The sequence below is a fragment of the Bos taurus genome, chromosome 10 (genome assembly GCF_002263795.3).
Source record: "Bos taurus isolate L1 Dominette 01449 registration number 42190680 breed Hereford chromosome 10, ARS-UCD2.0, whole genome shotgun sequence".
Classification (NCBI taxonomy): Eukaryota; Metazoa; Chordata; class Mammalia; order Artiodactyla; family Bovidae; genus Bos; species Bos taurus.
In genome coordinates this window covers 69,727,546-69,746,800 of record NC_037337.1, presented here as the reverse complement: position 1 = coordinate 69,746,800, position 19,255 = coordinate 69,727,546, and the positions used below count along the sequence as shown (strand labels likewise).

General features: G+C 37.5%; 1 protein-coding gene across 1 annotated transcript in view; it reads left to right on the top strand.

The window, feature by feature from the left end:
* Nucleotides 1-18,262, top strand: part of LOC132346385 (WAS/WASL-interacting protein family member 3-like) — a 40,149-nt gene extending 21,887 nt beyond the window's left edge. Inside the window, exons 2-3 of the mRNA XM_059890874.1 lie at nt 11,465-11,580; nt 15,817-18,262. The gene's annotated coding sequence lies outside the window, so the exon portion shown is untranslated. The remainder of the gene's footprint in view (nt 1-11,464; nt 11,581-15,816) is intronic.
* Nucleotides 18,263-19,255: the final 993 nt, after the last annotated feature.

The window sequence follows — 19,255 nt, the reverse complement described above, 5'->3', positions numbered from 1 at the left end:
TCTGGAAGAATTAGATACCATTTTTCAGAGAGTAATTTGACTTTAATACAGAAATGGCTTTTGTAGACAGTTTATTCATTTATTCAATATCTTTAGCACCTTTCAGTGGTGGGAGCTGAAGTATCCCCTAAGCTATTCAATTATCTTTTAGAATAAACAAATATATGAACACCTTAACAGCAAATATCAGTGCAGGAAAATCTACACAATCAACGCTTTTTTAAGCCAGAAATAATAACCGCACTGCAAGGATACAATATCCTTGTATATAAGAACATGGGGAAATAAAGATACTTTAAAAAACAGAAAATAAATAACGGGAAAGAAAAGCATTCAGGATCACTCTTTTTTAGTATTGTATGTACTCATGAAATAAAGACATTTATTTAATGAAGTATCGGCTTCCCAGGTCACACTAGTGGTAAAGAACCCATTGGCCAATGCAGGAGACATAAGAGACATGGGTTTGATCCCTGGGTTGGGACCATCCCCTGGAGGAAGGGCATGGCAACCCACTCCAGTGTTTTTTCCTGGAGAATTCCACGGACAAAGGAGCGTGGCAGGCTACGCACAGAATTGGACATGACTGAAGCTACTTACCATGCACACATAGATAGTTTGAAGTATAGGACCAGCCATAGCACTAAAATCTGCAGAGAATAATCTTGGCATGATTACTCCCTTTTTCCTTTCGCCTTCTTTTCTTTCTTTTATCTACTTCTGTATTCTTTTCCTTTCAGGTTCTTCCTTGATTGTGGTTCTTTTCACTTCTACTATTACTTCCCCTTGTTAAATTTTCTTTTTTTCTTTTCTCCCCTTGACTTTTCTTCTCTTTCTCCATCACATTTCGTAAATATGAAATTTACGTATTGCAGAGAGTCAGACATGACTGAAGCAACTTAACACACACGCACATGCACTATTATTAGCTATTTCATTAGATTTTAAACATATATTATTTATTAAGCATTTCAATAAAAAGCTTTTCGAAACCCAGTCCTATAACAAATTAAAAATGAAACTCATCAAGAGATTGATTTTTTCCTGCCTCTTTCTCATTTTACATAATGTTTACAAATGATTCCACATTTCTTATTGAAATACCACAAGATAAAAATAAAAAGAAAATATAAAATTACTATCTAATCAAAATTCATTAAAATGAAAACTTAAATCACATAGTTCCAGTGATATTGTTTCTCACAACCGGCAAAATATTTGTGCATATTTGTCACCCTTGGTTCATAAGAAATATGGGCATTATAGAATAAAAACACTTGGTGACAGAAAATATAGTAATCATAAGAAAGTTTCCTAGGAAAAAGGGTGCCTCCAGATCAAAGAAAAATATTTGAGATACTAGCAAAGCATGGTAACTTCAAAGGTTGTTCTCTGCACAGCTGTGAATCTGCTTTAGGTATAAAGCTTGCAAAAACTTGAACATCCTGAAAACATTCCAGATTAACTTCCCAGTTTGACAGAAAACAATTAAGGGTCCAGAAAGAGAGAGTAGTTTGAAACCTAAAGCCCAGAAATTCATTTTAGAATATTTTTGTCTTGCTGAATCTTCTCAGATAAAATCATGACTGGACACAGCTAACATTTCATTTAGGAACTGAGTTTAAGTAACTACTGAAGTGCAGATGAAGGGAGAATGACAGTCTGGGAGATGGAGTCTAATTTGAGACTGCATTAAACACCAAAGATTATTCCAGTATTACCTGATGTTCTTTCCTTTAGGATTTGTTACACAGGCAACTCACCATCTCTCCATTTCTTTCATTACTTTTGATCAAATGACATCAAGGCTGCTTCATTATCATCTTCCCTCCAACTGCTCATTTTCTGAGACTACTTCAAAATGCCCGAGGGACACCACCTTTGTTACAGACTAGGGTACAGATGAAGTATTGTTCAGAATTAATATTTCAGTACAAACATGATATACTTTTGGACTGAAGTGGAATGAATGTTAATTCCCCTTTGAACATTCAGTCAATTTCTCTCTTCTTTTGCTTTGTCTCAGTAATGCCATTTTTTCTTCTACAAATCTCAGAAGTTTTTGCCCATGCTCTGCCCAGCATGTACCTACTAAGATTTGCAAGCTTCTTTTTCTCTATAGATCCCTTTCCCTTCAAATGTAGTTTGGGTTTTACTATACTTTGGGGCTTTCTCCTCTTTTGCTCTCATAATGCAACCAAGTGTCCAACAGAAATTCATCAGTGAGGTGAATTGTCCTCATGGCTTATCCATGAGCACCAAGAATCTATCCCTGTTGCTTGTTGAGACCTTCTCTGTGCAGAGAAAACTTTAGAAGAGCACAGCCATGTTATACCCACCTGGGCATTAAAGAAGAGAATCAGGGCCATGCTCCCGACAAGGTTCCAACTCCACTCCAAGCTCACTCCAGCTGAGATGATCCATTGGCATGTTTAAAATTCTGAGTCCCTTTCATCGTCAAGTAAATCCAGAACAGATTACATGACCTATTTTTGTGTTAATGTTTAATCCTCACAATACCCAAGGTAGGAAAAGCAAAGGTATAATCAATTAGTATCCCCTTTCAGAGATGTGAGCCATGGGAGGAAGTTGAGATTTAGGGTGCTTTTCAACATTACAAATGACTATCTAAAGCATCTGTATTTGTGACTATGCTTCAAGTGTTTTATCAGGGGAAAAGATTTGTGGATTGGATCTGGGGGATGATAATCATACTTACCTCATAGGGTTATAATAAGGATTAAATGAGATAATTCATGTAAAGCACTTAACACGGTGCCTGAGTTAGTACTCAGGGATGCTAGTAGTTACTGGTCATTGCTAGTAATAAGCGTGATGTCTATTAAGCTATACTTCTTTACAGTTCCTTTTGTATTAAGCAATACAAGTATCACGTAAAGGTAGGCAATGCTGTAAGTGTTTAAACTAAATAAGAAGTGATTTTTAAAAAGCATGTATTTTTTTCCACCCAAATTAATTTGGGGTTTTTTCAAACATGGAATTCCATGAAGAAAATAGGTTATCACTTTTAGGAACCTAATTTATGTTAAATTATTCTCAGTACTGTGCCCTCATACTTTGAGACAAAATATTGGAACTGAAGATGAACCAAAAAAAAGCACTAATAATAAGAAATTCTCACTTTTTCCTGTTATCTCACTTCTTTAATGTGAAGTCAGATAAGTACTGTCCTATTTTTTCCATTCTGATAATGGTGAGAAGTCTTAAAAATCAATTAAATGTCCAACAAGCCACATTTATGATATCTACTTACCCTGACAACTGGCAACTCTGATACTATTTCTTTGGACTTGTGTTTGTTGTTTGTTTTCTATAAGTACTATAATTTAAGACCAAATGAATCTAATTTTAAATAATTTCCTCTCATCATTTTTGTGTTCCTTTAAAAACAAGTGAGAAACAGGCAGTCTAACACACTGATAGAGTAAAAATTGATACAACATATTTGAAGGTCAATTTAGCACTTTTTATTAAAATTTTAAATGTTTATACTCTCTGTTCTTGCAATTTTACCTCTAGGGGTTTCCCTTACAGAAATTTTTGCATAAGTACACAGAAACACATGTACTAGGATGTTCACTAAGCATTGTTTACAATGAAATAACACCGTCCCCAACTCCAAGACCATCAGTAAGGGGGCTGATTAAATACAATGTGATGCATTCAGACATAGACTACTATATAGCTGTTAAAAAGATAAACCTAAATATGCACTAAGACTATGGAGGAGTGGATGCAAAATCACTGAGTGGTTGTCTCCCTAGTAGAGGTCTTAGGGAGGTTCTTTACTTATTTTCTTCTTTATATATTTTACTAACAGTGGAATTTTCAAAACAAGAATATATTGATTTTGTTATCAGGAATATATACAAATTTAAGTATATAATGAACACATATAAAAAACTCAAAGGAATATGGCAGGCAAACCAGAGTGGTTAGTTGAGATAAAGCAGAAATATCATCCCCTCTCCTCATTTCAAGTCCAGTGTGCTTTTTTAAAAAAAAGATCACTTATAGTTTTGCAGAAGCTACGTGTGTGTGCATGCTAGTTGTGTCTGACTCTTTGCAACCCCATGGACTGTAGCCTGCCAGGCTCCTCTCTCCATGGGATTTCCCAGGCAAGAATACTGGAGTGGGTTGCCATTTCCCCCTGCAGGGCATCTTCCCAACCCCGGGGTTAAACCTGAGTTTCTTGGATCTCTTGTATTGGCAGGCAGATTCTTTACCATAGTGCCACCTGCAGAAGCCATATAATGGCATCAGTGTGTCTATCTATGAAAGAGAACAATTAGATTTGATAAACTCTTTGTTCTTATGCAATGTGGCATTCTTTAGCACTCTAGGACTTCCCCTTCTTTTGCCCCCGCTGTCTCCTTTCTTAACGAATCGCCACCCCCACCCCTCATTGGGCACCCTCGACAACCATGGTGAATGAGCTTGTTCTCTCGAAGCCGGTCCAGCTGAAAATTAGTTGTTGTCTACACAGTAAGTCCTCTACATATGAACCTTTAAGTTGCATAGTTTCAGAGATGCAAACGTATTCCATCAATGTTAGGCATGAGTGAATTACATCTCACCCATTGTTTTCTGTTGCTGATTATCCTTCAGCTCTACCATCTCCCACTTCCTTTCCTTCCTCCAGTCAGTAACTCTTCTTGCCTGTTCACTCAATGATCTCTCCTGTTTACCAGTTGTTGTACTGTACTACTGTTCTTTTCGAGGTACTATACTGTAAGATTAAAAATATTTTCTTTATTTTTGTGTTTACTGTTTATGTATTATTTGTGCGAAAAGTATTATAAACTATTACAGTACAGTACTATATAGCCAATTGTGTTAGTTGGTTACCTAGGCTAACTTTGTTGGACTTGTGAACAAACGATTTATGGAACACACTCTTGGAAAGGAACTTGTTCATATGTGGGAGAATTATCATAGTACTGTTTGTTGAAAAGGGTTCTGTGGACAAATCTGAGATGTAAGGTCATGATCAGGTAGAGATGTGGGTCACAAGGGAGGGCGTTCCCACTCATGTGTCTTGCATTTGTTAACTCAGCATAAGTATTATGATGAGTATCATCCCCAGAGCTACCAGGACATTCTCACCTTTTCCTCAGGGTTTAGGACTCAGGACCTTAATAAGTTTGAAACCTGACAAAACAAAGAGCAAACCCCTAACTCATTACGCTTTTGTGTTCAGAGTAGTTATTTGCATCACTATTGTATTTAGTCACTCTAGTGGCTTTGAAAAGTATAGGAGGATTATCAGTTGCCCCAAATTGTCCTATCCCTTGGACAGGTTTGTTTTTCCTTGAGTATTAAGAACTTGTATAATTCTATTTTCTGTATTATCACAATGTCTTGGAGTAATAGAATAATAGATCTGTTTCATTCTTTTGCTATCGAGCATAACTATACTCAAACCAGCCCCAATCTTACTCTTTAATCTCCAGGAGGTTCTATACCTTTAAAATTCATCCTAGCTTTCTAAACTTTCTTCTGTCATATGTAGATCTAAGTTATTCAGTATTACCTTATTTTAAAGTCTATCATGCATTCCTATTAAAGTTATACTATTCAAATTAGAAAGTTTGTATATTTTATCTTATCAGTTGAATAAATATTCAAAAATGTTTTAGCAGTCAATGTTGCATTGAACCTTGCTAATGATAAATATTGTCCTTTTAATGATTCCTGAAAGTGTGAATCTTATTTGCCCAAGTTCATAGCCAATGGAAATGTCTTTGAAAATCATGAATAGATGCACTAAAAGAATTTTTTTAAGTATAGGAGGAAAGGGACCAGGGATTATACACTAACTGCTGAGTCTGGGTTATTTTTGTATTGAACATTTTTCTTAGTATATAGCCATTGAGTTTCAAGAGAACCACAAGTTTGCAAAGAAGAGAATATAATTACAATTCGAACATTCCTGCTTACTTTTTGTATGGAAAGGTAAGAATGAAGCATCTCACTTTGAGTTCAGAATGAAAAATCGTTATTTCAATAGCTTATTTCCCAAAGCACACATATTTCCTGGGAGAGCTATACTTGGCTTTAAATTTCTTAACAGAATATTCTTACAAGTCTCTTCTTACAATTCTGACTCCGGATTCCTACATGGACTGTTTTAGGTCCATGGGTCAGTAAAAGACAAAAGTTGCCAATAAAATTTCTGAACTTCACTTTAACTGATCTGAGTCAGAGGAGAAAGCTGGAAATGATTCTGAGGATTCTAGAGCATAAAGACAAGGATATTTTTGGTACAAAGTGATGCTAGTTAAAAAGCCAGTAAATTTATCAGATCCCAACCAATTAATTCCTCTCCTATTTAATTTCCAATTAATTAACTCATTCCTCACTTTCTGTGGACCAGAAAAAGTTTTATGAGTCAAAGATAACTTGTTATCTACTAATAAAGAAATACGAAAATATCATCCCCTTTAAAATTCTTTTCACATAGGACTAGATTCTGCAAAATATATTAAGAATTGGGACACTGATCTAATATTTTGCTTAAGTCAAAATCATATAGAACAAGAAGATATTTGAATTCTCTCTATTGTGCACATACATACACACACAAATACATACACGCATCTTTTTTTTTTACTAGGACTGAAATTGTAAGGCATTTATCATCTGACTTGGGTAAAATTATTCTTAATATTTTTACACATCTCCAAAGGAAATTCTTTTTCAAAAAGCTAACCCAGTTTATGTCTGTAAGAACTGGAGTACAAAATATAAAGTACATAGAGATGTTGTGTATTAGGAGTTGCTTTTTCCAAGTAATCTAAAGCTCAAACCATAAGGCTGATGCACAGTCAAATCCCTGCATTTTGCTGCCTTTCTTCAAAACTTCAAACTTCACTGTGAAATAATTTCTAAAACAAACTGAGGAAGTGTGAAGCTACGTGTCCTGTCACACTTATTACACTGAGGACAGACACATGTGTTAGATATGTTCTAGGGTAAAGAGGAGCAAGAACTGCATTCTTATGATTTTTTATAATAGACAATAATCCGGCTCACTTTAAATTTATTTTTAAAAAATTAACATAAAATTCATATACCATAAAGTCGCCCCTTTTAATACATACAGTTTAGTAGCTTTTTAAATATTTAAAGTTGTGCACTATTACCACGATCTAATTCTAATACATTTTCATCCCCCTCAAAAGAAATCCCATGCCCACTCTCCCTCAGCTGCTGGCAACCAATAATCTGCTTTCTGTCTCTACAGATTTGCCTATTTTGGACATTTCACACAAATGGAATCATATAATATGTGGCCTTTGGTATCTGGCTTATTTTACTACAGTTCATTTCAGTCGCTCAGTCATGTCCGACTCTTCGTGACCCCATGAATTGCAGCACGACAGGCGTCCGTGTCCACCACCAACTCCCCGAATCCACCCAAACCCATGTCCATCGAGTCGGTGATGCCATCCAGCCATCTCATCCTCTGTCGTCCCCTTCTCCTCCTGCCCCTAATCCCTCCCAGCATCAGGGTCTTTTCCAATGAGTCAACTCTTCGCTTGAGGTGGCCAAAGTATTGGAGTTTCAGCTTTAGCATCATTCCTTCCAAAGAACACCCAGGACTGATCTCCTTTAGAATGGACTGGTTGGATTTTACTTAGCATAATGTTTTCAAGGTTTATCCATGTTGTAGGAGTATCAACACTGCATTGCTTTTTATAGCTAAATTTCTTTGCATGGATGAATATACCATATTTGTTTATCCACTCATCAACTGATGGACAGTTGGATAGTTTCTGCCTCTTGGCTATGTGGAAAGTGCTGCTATGAATATTCAAGTACAAGCACTTATCTGAGTATCTGTTTTTAGTTCTTTTGGAAATAAACCCAGAAGTAGTATGGCAATTTTTTGTTTAACTTTTTGAGGAACTGCTAAACTGTTTTCCGCAGCACCTGGATCACTTTGTATATTTAATATAATATAATATATTATATAATATATATCACATTTATATTACCAATGTATGGGGTTTCCAAGTTCTCCACATTCTTGTCAACAATTGTTGATTGTCTTTTTTGATTAAAGCTCTCCTACTGGGTAGAAAGTAATATCTCTGTAGTTTTGACTTTCATATCCCTGATGACTAATGATAATGAGCATCTTTTCATGTGTTTATTGGCCCTTTGTATATCTTCTTTGGAGAGATGTCTATCTAAATCCTTTGCCCACTTTGTACTTGTGTAACTTGCTTTTTTATTGTTATGATTTCATTTTGTGAGTTTGTCAAGAGCCAGACCCACACATCATCATTATTTAAGAATAAAGGAGGACTTCCCAGGTGGTCACAGGACTGGAAAAGGTCGATTTTCATTCCAATCCCAAAGAAAAGCAATGCCAAAGAATGCTCAAACTACAGCACAATTGCACTTATCTCACGCACTAGTAAAGTAATGCTCAAAATTCTCTAAGCCAGGCTTCAGCAATACATGAACTATGAACTTCTTGATGTTCAAGCTGGTTTTAGAAAAGGCAGAGGAACCAGAGATCAAATTGCCAACATCCACTGGATCATGGAAAAAGCAAGAGAGTTCCAAAAAAAATCTGCTTTATTGACTATGCCAAAGCCTTTGACTGTGTGGATCACAATAAACTGTGGAAAATTCTGAAAGAGATGGGAATACCAGATGACCTGACCTGCCTCTTGAGAAACATGTATGCAGGTCAGGAAGCAACAGTTAGAACTGGACATGGAACAACAGACTGGTTCCAAATAGGAAAAGGAGTATGTCAAGGCTGCATATTGTCACCCTGCTTATTTAAGTTCTATGCAGAGTACATCATGAGAAACACTGGGCTAAAAGAAGCACGAGCTGGAATCAAGATTGCCAGGAGATATATCAATAACCTCAGATATGCAGATGACACTACCCTTATGGCAGAAAGTGAAGAAGAACTATAAAGCCTCTTGATGAAAGTGAAAGAGGAGAATGAAAAAGTTGGCTTAAAGCTCAACATTCAGAAAACTAAGATCGTGGCATCTGGTCCCATCACTTCATGGGAAATAGATGGGGAAACAGTGGAAACAGTGGCAGACTTTATTTTTGGGGGCTCCAAAATCACTGCAGATGGTGATTACAGCCATGGAATTAAAAGACGCTTACTTCTTGGAAGGAAAGTTATGGCCAACCTAGATAGCATATTCAAAAGCAGAGACATTACTTTGCCAACAAAGGTCCGTCTAGTCAAGGCTATGGTGTTTCCAGTAGTCATGTATGGATGTGAGAGTTGAACTATAAAGAAAGCTGAGCACTGAAGAATTGATGCTTCTGAACTGTGGTGTTGGAGAAGACTCTTGAGGGTTCCTTGGACTGCAAGGAGATCCCACCAGTCCATCCTAAAGGAGATTAGTCCTGGGTGTTCATTGGAAGGACTGATGCTGAAGCTGAAACTCCAGTACTTTGGCCACCTCATGCGAAGAGTTGACTCATTGGGAAAGACCCTGATGCTGGGAGGGATTGGGGGCAGAAAGAGAAGGGGACAACAGAGGACGAGATGGCTGGATGGAATCACTGACTTGATGGACATGAGTTTGGGTAAACTCTGGGAGTTGGTGATGGACAGGGAGGCTTGGCGTGCTGCAATTCATGGGGTCGCAAAGAGTTGGACGGTTGGACATGACTGAGTGACTGAACTGAACTGACTCCCAGGTCATCCAGTGGTTAAGAATCTGCCTGCCAGTACAGGGGACATGGGTTTGATCCCTGTTCCTGGAAGATTCCACATGCCTGGGGGCAACTAAGCCCATGCTCCACAACTACTGAGCCTGCGTGCTGCAACAAGAGAAGCCACCATCCCCCCTCCTCCCTCCCTGCACCACAACTAGAGATTGCTCCAGCCCAGTAAAGAAAACTCGTGCAGCCAAAACCAACCAAAGGAAAAAGAAAATAGAATAAAGGAAACTATTATCAGATTTCAATCAGATCAGATCAGATCAGATCAGTCGCTGAGTCGTGTCCGACTCTTTGCGACCTCGTGAAGAGATACTCCACACCCGAGGTGAGAGAAACCCAAGTAAGATGGTAGGTGTTGCAAGAGGGCATCAGAGGACAAACACACTGAAACCATACTCACAGAAAACTAGTCAATCCAATCACACTAGGACCACAGCCTTGTCTAACTCAATGAAACTAAGCCATGCCCGTGGGGCAACCGAAGACGGGCGGGTCATGGTGGAGAGATTTGACAGAATGTGGTCCACTGGAGAAGGGAATGGCAAACCACTTCAGTATTCTTGCCTTGAGAACCCCATGAACAGTATGAAAAGGCAAAATGATAGGATACTGAAAGAGAAACTCCCCAGGACAGTAGGTGCCCAATATGCTACTGGAGATCAGTGGAGAAATAACTCCAGACAGAATAAAGGGATGGAGCCAAAGCAAAAACAATACCCACCCGTGGATGTGACTGGTGATAGAAGCAAGGTCCGATGCTGTAAAGAGCAATATTGCGTAGGAACCTGGAATGTCAGGTCCATGAATCAAGGCAAATTGGAAGTGGTCAAACAGGAGATGGCAAGAGTGAAAGTCGACATTCTAGGAATCAGCGAACTGAAATGGACTGGAATGGGTGAATTTAACTCAGATGACCATTATATCTACTGTGGGCAGGAATCCCTCAGAAAAAATGGAGTGGCCATCATGGTCAACAAAAGAGTCCAAAATGCAGTACTTGGATGCAATCTCAAAAACGACAGAATGATCTCTGTTCGTTTCCAAGGCAAACCATTCAATATCACAGTAATCCAAGTCTATGCCCCAACCAGTGACACTGAAGAAGCTGAAGTTGAACGGTTCTATGAAGACCTACAAGACCTTTTAGAACTAACACCCAAAAAGGATGTCCTTTTCATTATAGGGGACTGGAATGCAAAAGTAGGAAGTCAAGAAACACCTGGAGTAACAGGCAAATTTGGCCTTGGAATACGGAATGAAGTTGGGCAAAGACTGATAGAGTTTTGCCAAGAAAATGCACTGGTCATAACAAACACCCTCTTCCAACAACACAAGAGAAGACTCTATACATGGACATCACCACATGGTCAACACTGAAATCAGACTGATTATATTCTTTGCAGCCAAAGATGGAGAAGCTCTATACAGTCAGCAAAAACAAGACCAGGAGCTGACTGTGGCTCAGATTATGAACTCCTTATTGCCAAATTCAGACTGAAATTGAAGAAAGTAGGGAAAATCACTAGATCATTCAGGTATGACCTAAATCAGATTTCAATAGGGGGAAAAAAATCCAAATTTTCTTTCATCATAGAAAAAGATATACTTATTAGATTTCCTTTTTAAATACACAGTAAAATGACTCAATTTTTAATATTTTTGTCAGTGAAAATATTTAGATAGTGCAATTTTACTTGTAATATGTGAATTAACAATATCTCTCTTACAGGGTTATTGCAAGAACTAAATGAAATGTAAAGGAAATCATACACTGTGTGGCTTTTGGTGTCTGGCTTCGTGTATTTACTTCATCACGATATATCCTAGAGCTTCATATACTGTATGGTATGTAATAAGCACTCAATAACAGAGTGAATTTGAGAGTATCTTATAGAGTCCCACAAGCACATCAGTAAATACGTTTCTCCCCTTCAGGAAACTTGAAGGAAGAAACAATAACTACACCAGCAGTCCCTCTTGAACTAGCAACATTGTGGTACACTTTGAGTTGAGTCACTTGTCACCTAAATACTCTGAGATTTATGGAGTGTTTTAAAGGATATGAATGCTAGAACTCCACCTTTCTTCAAAGAAAAATTAATGTGCTGGAGAATGTTTGAGTTTGGAAAGTGACAGTGAGTCACTTATCAACTAATTTTCTGACTTGAAGTTCTGAGTGTCGATGAATTAGACCCCCAGTGAGGAGGTACTCATCATTGGTGGTGGTGTTGCCAAAATCCTGGCCTCTGTTCTCTGGTGCCAAATAGAAACACAGAGACAGAGTTTTGGGTGAAGTAGAGAAGAGTAACTTTTATTGCTTTGCCAGGAAAAGGGGGTCACAGTGGATAAATGCCCTGAAAACCATGTGACCCTCCCTAGTGGGGGTCATGAGTTTTATAGTATTCAAGGAGCAGGGTGTGATCAGCTCGTGGACAGTTCTTGGATTGGTTGGCATCAAGGTGAAGTTTCAAGCATCATCAATCTTCGGGTTGCAACCAGTTTAGGGTCTACGTGTTTGTGGTCTGCAGTTTTCCTCCAGACATGCTCTGCTTCCTGTAAAAACAACTTAGGAATGTGTGTCAGGCCTTATCTGTATCTTTCAACACTGGGAGTTTGATGATTCTGTTATGTGGCAGAATTAGAGTCTAAATTGTTACCAGTTCCTCAGCCCAACAGCTAGTCTTTGTTTCTACATCTTCACATTTCCCAATCATTAACTCTAGAGTCAGCATTTTACTTCAAAAGATAAAGACATCTAGGTTGCCTCCATGTCCTAGCTATTGTAACACTGCTGCAATGATGATCACTGGGGTACATGTGTCTCTTCAATTCTGGTTTTCTCAGTGTGTATGCCCAGCAGTGGGATTGCTGAGAGCAACCTAGATGTCCACCGGCAGATGAATGGATAAGAAAGCTGTGATATGCATACACAATAGAATATTACTCAGCTATTAAAAAGAATGCATTTGAATCTGTTCTAATGAGGTGGATGAAACTGGAGCTTATTATACAGAGTGAAGTAAGTCAGAAAGAAAAACACCAATACAGTATATTAACGCATATATATGCAATTTAGAAAGATGGTAACAATGACCCTATATGCGAGACAGCAAAAAAGACACAGATGTAAAGAACAGACTTTGGACTCTGTGAGAGAAGGCGAGGGTGGGATGATTTGAGAGAATAACACTGAAACATGTATATTACCATATGTGAAATAGATCGCCAGTCAAGGTTGATGCATGAGACAGAGCGCTCAGGGCCGTCACAATGGGACGACCCTGAGGGATGGATGGGGAGGGAGGTGGGAGGGGGGTTCAGGATGGGGGAACACATGTACACCCATGGCTGATTCATGTCAATGTATGGCAAAAACCACTACAATATTGTAAAGTAATTAGCCTCCAATTAAAATAAATAAATACATTAAAAAAAACAAAACAAAACTGGGAATGAGCCTTCCCAGCAACCCGGGACAAAATGGTCATGAAATGCCCCCCAAAGTATGGTCGGATTTATGACCACACGGGGGCCGTGTCAACTACAAATTGGCACTTACCAAGAGCATTGCCAATGACTGAACAACAAAAGCATTTGCCATCTGCCTCTATGGAGATTGAAGCTCATGCTGCTCCAGCTGTTGACCTTCAACAACCCCTGAGGAAGTTCAGGGTGGAGTGAGGCACTCTGTGCTCCAGGGAATCTGCCGGACAGGTCTTTAGATAGTCGGATGTTTTTAGGAATAGATTTTATGATCCCTATCCTTGCATCTCCTCATATCTAGAGGAGCACTAAATCTCTTCATGGTGACATCAGCTCCTCATGACTAACAAAAACCTTTTGCAAAATGAGTGCTTCATGGCATCGAACTCCCCCTTCACCAAAACCTAATGTATTGACTTTCCCCCACTGCTGCTTTGGAGCAGTCTCTCAGAGCTATCTGAGATGCTGCCTCTCAGGCTGCAGTCCTCATTTTGCCCCAAATAAACTTAACTCTCAAAAAAAAAAAAAAAAAAAAAAGGGAAGATAAGGAAGGACAAAGAGGCTTGTACAGGGTTTTAGTGATGGTGGTTTAATCGCTAAGTCATGTCCAACTCTTGCCACCTCATAAACTGTAGGCCGCCAGGCTCCTCTGTCCATGGCATTTCCCAGGCATGAATACTGGAATGGGTAGCCATTTCTTTCTCCTGGGGATCTTCCTGGCCCAGGGATTGAACCTGCGTCTCCTGCACCGCAGGTGGTCCTTTACCACTGAGCCCCAGGGATTCCCTTATACCCTTCCTTACAGCACCTTAAATAGACAGTAAGAAAACTAGCATGCCAGGCAACTCAAGACAGTGAGGTGGCTTGAAGACAGGGGTGTTGTTTGTTTTCTGGAACTGGCTGCAGGGTTACTGTCATAATTCATATTTGATAATTGAAATTTCAGGAACGTGTCTTACTATCCCCCGTCCCCATATAACTAGTTTTGTTCTCCAGAAATATTAAGAGAACAGTGCATAAGTGAGGAAAATTTATTACTTGCCTTCTAATACTATTAATGTCAATGCACATAGTTCAACACAACGTAAAAAAAAATCTATTTTACACATTTTTATAAATGGTATGTGACTCTGGACCTAAGAAAGGATTCTACTTATTGCAAATTGGAAATGTCATTCTCTGTAATATAAAATTGCCTGTTAGGAGCATGGCAATTATACAGTTTAAAATGACACAGTTTAAATTAACACAACATGAATAGTTGAAAGTAAAAATTAAAAATCATTAGTTTTTCCACTCAAAGTATAAAAAATAAATATTTTAATTTTATAAAAGTACTTTATCAACAAACTGCATGTTGGACTTTTAAAAAGATCTGATTTTTATAATAAATTATATTGCTGAATACTCATAATAATAATCTTTGAAACAAAAGGAAACTTACCTTTTAAAGCTACTAGACACAAGGAAAGCATTGTAAATCTACAAATCTCTTTTAGTCCCAAACCTAAACTATAGCTAATTTCCTTTCTTAGGGACACACCAGGCAGAACTGAAAGACCAAGTTATTGTGGTAAATTTCATAAGCTCCCCAAGGTCAGTGATTTGGAATACATCTTCCTGAGGCTTAATATCTGCTAAGTCTGTGCTATTCTAAGACAGTTCTTACGTTACTAGGTCTGAAAGGCAGAATTTCCTTTTAACCTCTGGTATTTCTTAGCAGTTTCTGCCTGTGGTATGATCACCTGATGGTGTACTTTTAGCCAGCTGCGTATCTTCATGGTGGTTCATCTGTCTTAAAAAAGAAAAAAGGAATGGCTAGTTACAAACAGGTGATTGTGTTAGCAGAGGTTTAAGGCAGAATTAGACAAAAGCTATTGGAAATAGGATGTACTTTGTAGAAGGAGAGCATATCCAATAATATGAAAAATCATTAGAAATAAAATTGAAAAAAAGAAGATTTATGAAAACAGCTAAATGGCTGTTTTACCTAGTGATCAAGTGCTCAGAGATTGAAGTCACAGAAGATAATTATGTGGCTTTGCAAGCACTCTTATTCAGAAACAGCAGAGGGTTTTTGTCTAATAGACCTGCATGCAGAGGTGTAGTAGTTGATAGCTGTGGAAACATTGTCCCTGGACAACTGGGTGCTGTGAGGGGTGGCAGGGTGGCCTGCGCGCATCGTGGAAGCAGGCAGCTGTTTTAATATGACCAGTCATGTCCTCGGCTCTCACGGTAGCTAGTTCTAAATTCAATTTTGCTTCTTGAGTGTGTTTTTCACTTGGGAAATTCAAAACAAGATCAACAAAGGGATCTATGGCATTGGCATGTTTTAGACACTATGTGGAATGAATAAAAGAGTCCTCAGGATTCAGGCAGTTAAATTGATTCATCTGCTTTATTTCTCAAGTTTTTATTATTTTTAAAAGCCTATTCTGGATTTTATTTCATGAAGTATTGTGTTCCTCTGAAGTTGTATGTAAAGGCTACCCATATAGGAATACGGGCATGTTTTCAAATATTTAAGATGAAAACTTACCTCTTGACAGATACTACTTTTGTAAATAACAGTTTTCCTCTTTTATTATGGTTTTCTAGATGGCTCAGTGGTAAAGAATCTGCTTACAATGCAGAAGATGCAGGTTCAATTCCTGGGCCAGGAGGATCCCCCGGAAGAGGAAATGGCAACCCACTCCTGTATTCTTGTCTAGGAAATTCTGACTTGAATGGGAGAATCTGGAAAGTTTTTCTAAAAACAAGTTCTTCAAAGTCACATCATCCTGCAAAGATGATAATGCTTCTTATACTTACAAGAGGCAGAAGTGAAAGTTGTTGAAACAATTTGTCCAAATGATCTAATAAATTCACAGTTGAGTTCTAATGTATCCTGATTTGCTAGGGTACTATCTAAGTGAATTTTGCTTCTGTTTGTTCCAATAAAAGAATATCGAGGGCTTCTCTGGTGGCTCAGTGGTAAAGACTCTGTCTGCCAATGCACAAGACACGGGTTTGATCCCTGATCCAGGAGGAGCCCTCATATTGCAGGGCAACTAAGCACGTGTGCCACAACTACTGAGCCTGCGTGCCGCAACTAGAGAGTAGCTTTCCACTCTCTGCAACTAGACAAAAGCCCAAGCAACAGCAAATACCCAACACAGCCAAAAAGAAAACAAATAAATAAAATTGTTAAAAAATAGAAGTATATTGATTTTAAGATGATCACAACTGAGCTATAGTTCAAATGTCTAATAATTTTCTCAGCAATACTGTCTTATTTCTCACCTGGAAGTAAAAGCATGTGCAATTGTGTTAATATTGTATACTAAAGTCTCTACTTTTTCATAAATTAAAAAAATTATGAGACAGGAGCTGAGCTGGGAGTCAAAGTGAGAAAAGATATTAATATATAATATCCTTCTTATACTTTTAATTTCTTGATATAGTGACAAGGTGAAGAAATCATAGAATCTCATAGAGCTAAGATATATTATGATGTTGAGGCTGACTTTGAAAGCAAAACAATATTGTCTCTTTATCAAGTAAACCAAGCAGTGGGGTTTTTTAATTGGTTAGCTGAAGTTTAAAATTCTGAACTTCCAGATAACCATCTCCACCAACTAGTTCCTTTGCTTCACCTGGAGTATCATTTTTAGGTAAATAAATAGTGAAAAATTACCCCATATTCACTCTCCTAAGGATATAATAAATTAGGCTAATTAGATAACATCCCTATAATACTATAAAAATCATGGTCATAAAGTTTCATTTTATGGAGCAACCTTAAGCAATTTTTCAAAATGAAATTAATACTCCTTCTGAAGGAAAACTGAAAATAAGTACGTAATTAAGCATATACAAAGAAAAAATTTCTTATTCAAAAATTCTAATAGAACTAAATGTATAGACTTTAACGTCAAAGACAAGCCTTCATTCAAACATTATTGTCAATAACCTACAGCATCACATTGTTGTTGACAATTATTAATAATAGCAAGACAAGCATTTTGATGAATGCAAAATGTCATGGAAAATATCACAGAATGCAAAATAACACTTTGCAGTTTTACAGTTCTTTTTATTTATCAAAGTGCTTTCACATTTACTATATTAAATATTTTACTCTCAATTTTTAAATAATGATTTTTTTATACCTTATACATATGTACATAATTAAAATTTTCTTTCCACTGAAGAAAAGCCAACCAAATATCCACAAACTCTTTTAACAGGTTTTTTTTTTTAACCATTGTTTTTCAGATGTTGCTCCTTTGATTAACTCCTGTCTCTCTGCCTCTACTTTCCCTTGGTTTATCCTCTGGAAAAATGCTACTTCAGGAAAATCTTTATCCTCATAATCACAATTCTTTCATGTTTTCTTTCCTTTTCCCACTGAAAAGGACCTCTTAGCGTCTTCCTTGGTAACTATGGCATATTCTTCCTTGTATTGTAACACAGATCATATTGTTTTGCTGCAAGATGTATTGTACTACTCAGGCTATTTTCTATACTTCCCTAATTTGTACCTTTCACTCAGAACATAACATGGAGCAGAGATAATAAAGATTCAGTAAGGAATCAAGTTTAAAATCATTGCGTTTGGGACTGCCTTGGTGGTCCAGTGGTTAAGAATTCACCTTCCAATGCAGGTTTGATCCCTAGTTGGGGAATTAAGATCTCACACGCTAAGGGGCAACTAAGCCCAGACTCTGATTAGAGAGAAGCCCATGTGCAGCAACAAAGATCCCGTGTGCTACACCTAAGACCTGATACAGCTGAATAAATAAATAAATACTTTTAAAAATCAGTTGTCTTTGCTATATGATAAAGGCTGTATCTATTTGCTCTGATTTCTTTTAGGACAACAGAAATACTATATTCTATACTTTCATGTTTTTATTTCAACTATTCCTTTGATAGAAACAGCTATAAATGTGTAACAGTATGTACTTAATAGGTATCTGTTGTCAGCATAGAAATATCCTTAAGATACTACCTGCTGAGTTGTCATTAAAATGAGTCACCAGTCTACATGAAACCAGAATTACCAAGATGACTACTTGTCTTATTTTTTGCGTCTTCATTTAACTTTTCCTCTTCCAAAACTAATACCTTAATTATTTTTGTGATGTTTCATTGGGAGAGTTGTATCAGTTCCTTCTCCAAAATTATTGCTTTATAGAATCTTAGAACAACCGTGTTGAGTCTATGGACTGGTATGACTGTATAAATTAGAGGAACTTATAATCTCTTCAGTACTATAATACTTGTTTAAGATTTGTGCATTCTCTATATGTTTCATTGTTTAGCTGTACTCAGAAACCAGATTATTTACTACTTTATTCTTGATGTCACCTTGTGTAGGAATTATCCAACTGTGAATTTCCATGGAAATTATTTGTGGCAAATGTTGACGTGTATCTTGCCAAACCTTTTGCTTCCACCACTATCATTGATGCCTTTTGCATGTCTCATGATGACTGTCACAGTTCACACTGAGGAACTGTGTGACTGATCATGAAAAAACAATCACAGTGGCATTTTGACCTGTTTTATCTTTTTAAATTGGATGCTATGAATGACTTGCTAAAATATATGTGGATTATTGGATCTACTATGAGGTATCTGTTTTTGGCCCATTCACACTGTCTTAACAAGTTGTGGGAGTAGGCTACAGGGTAAATTTTAAAAGATAGTAATTGTTGGCAAGGCTAGTCGTCACAGTTTTGTAAACTTCCTTACTGTCTATATGTTACAGTCATGGATAATATTTAAACTTAATCCAGTACATTTCCATTTTGTTCAAATGAGAAAATGGCACTTGTGGGAATTCTGTTGACTGTTTCCACCTGCTGCAGGATATTAGCAGATTAGACCAAACATTGGGAGGTGCCTCGTGTCATCTATGGGAACAATAGCATGTTTGTTTGTCTTTCTACCTTCAAGGATATTTGAAGGTCAACTTTTGAAGAGAGTGTTTTGTGAACATAGAAGCAGTCATGTTCTTGTGTAGAAGTGGGCAGATGCTTGACCTGAAAGA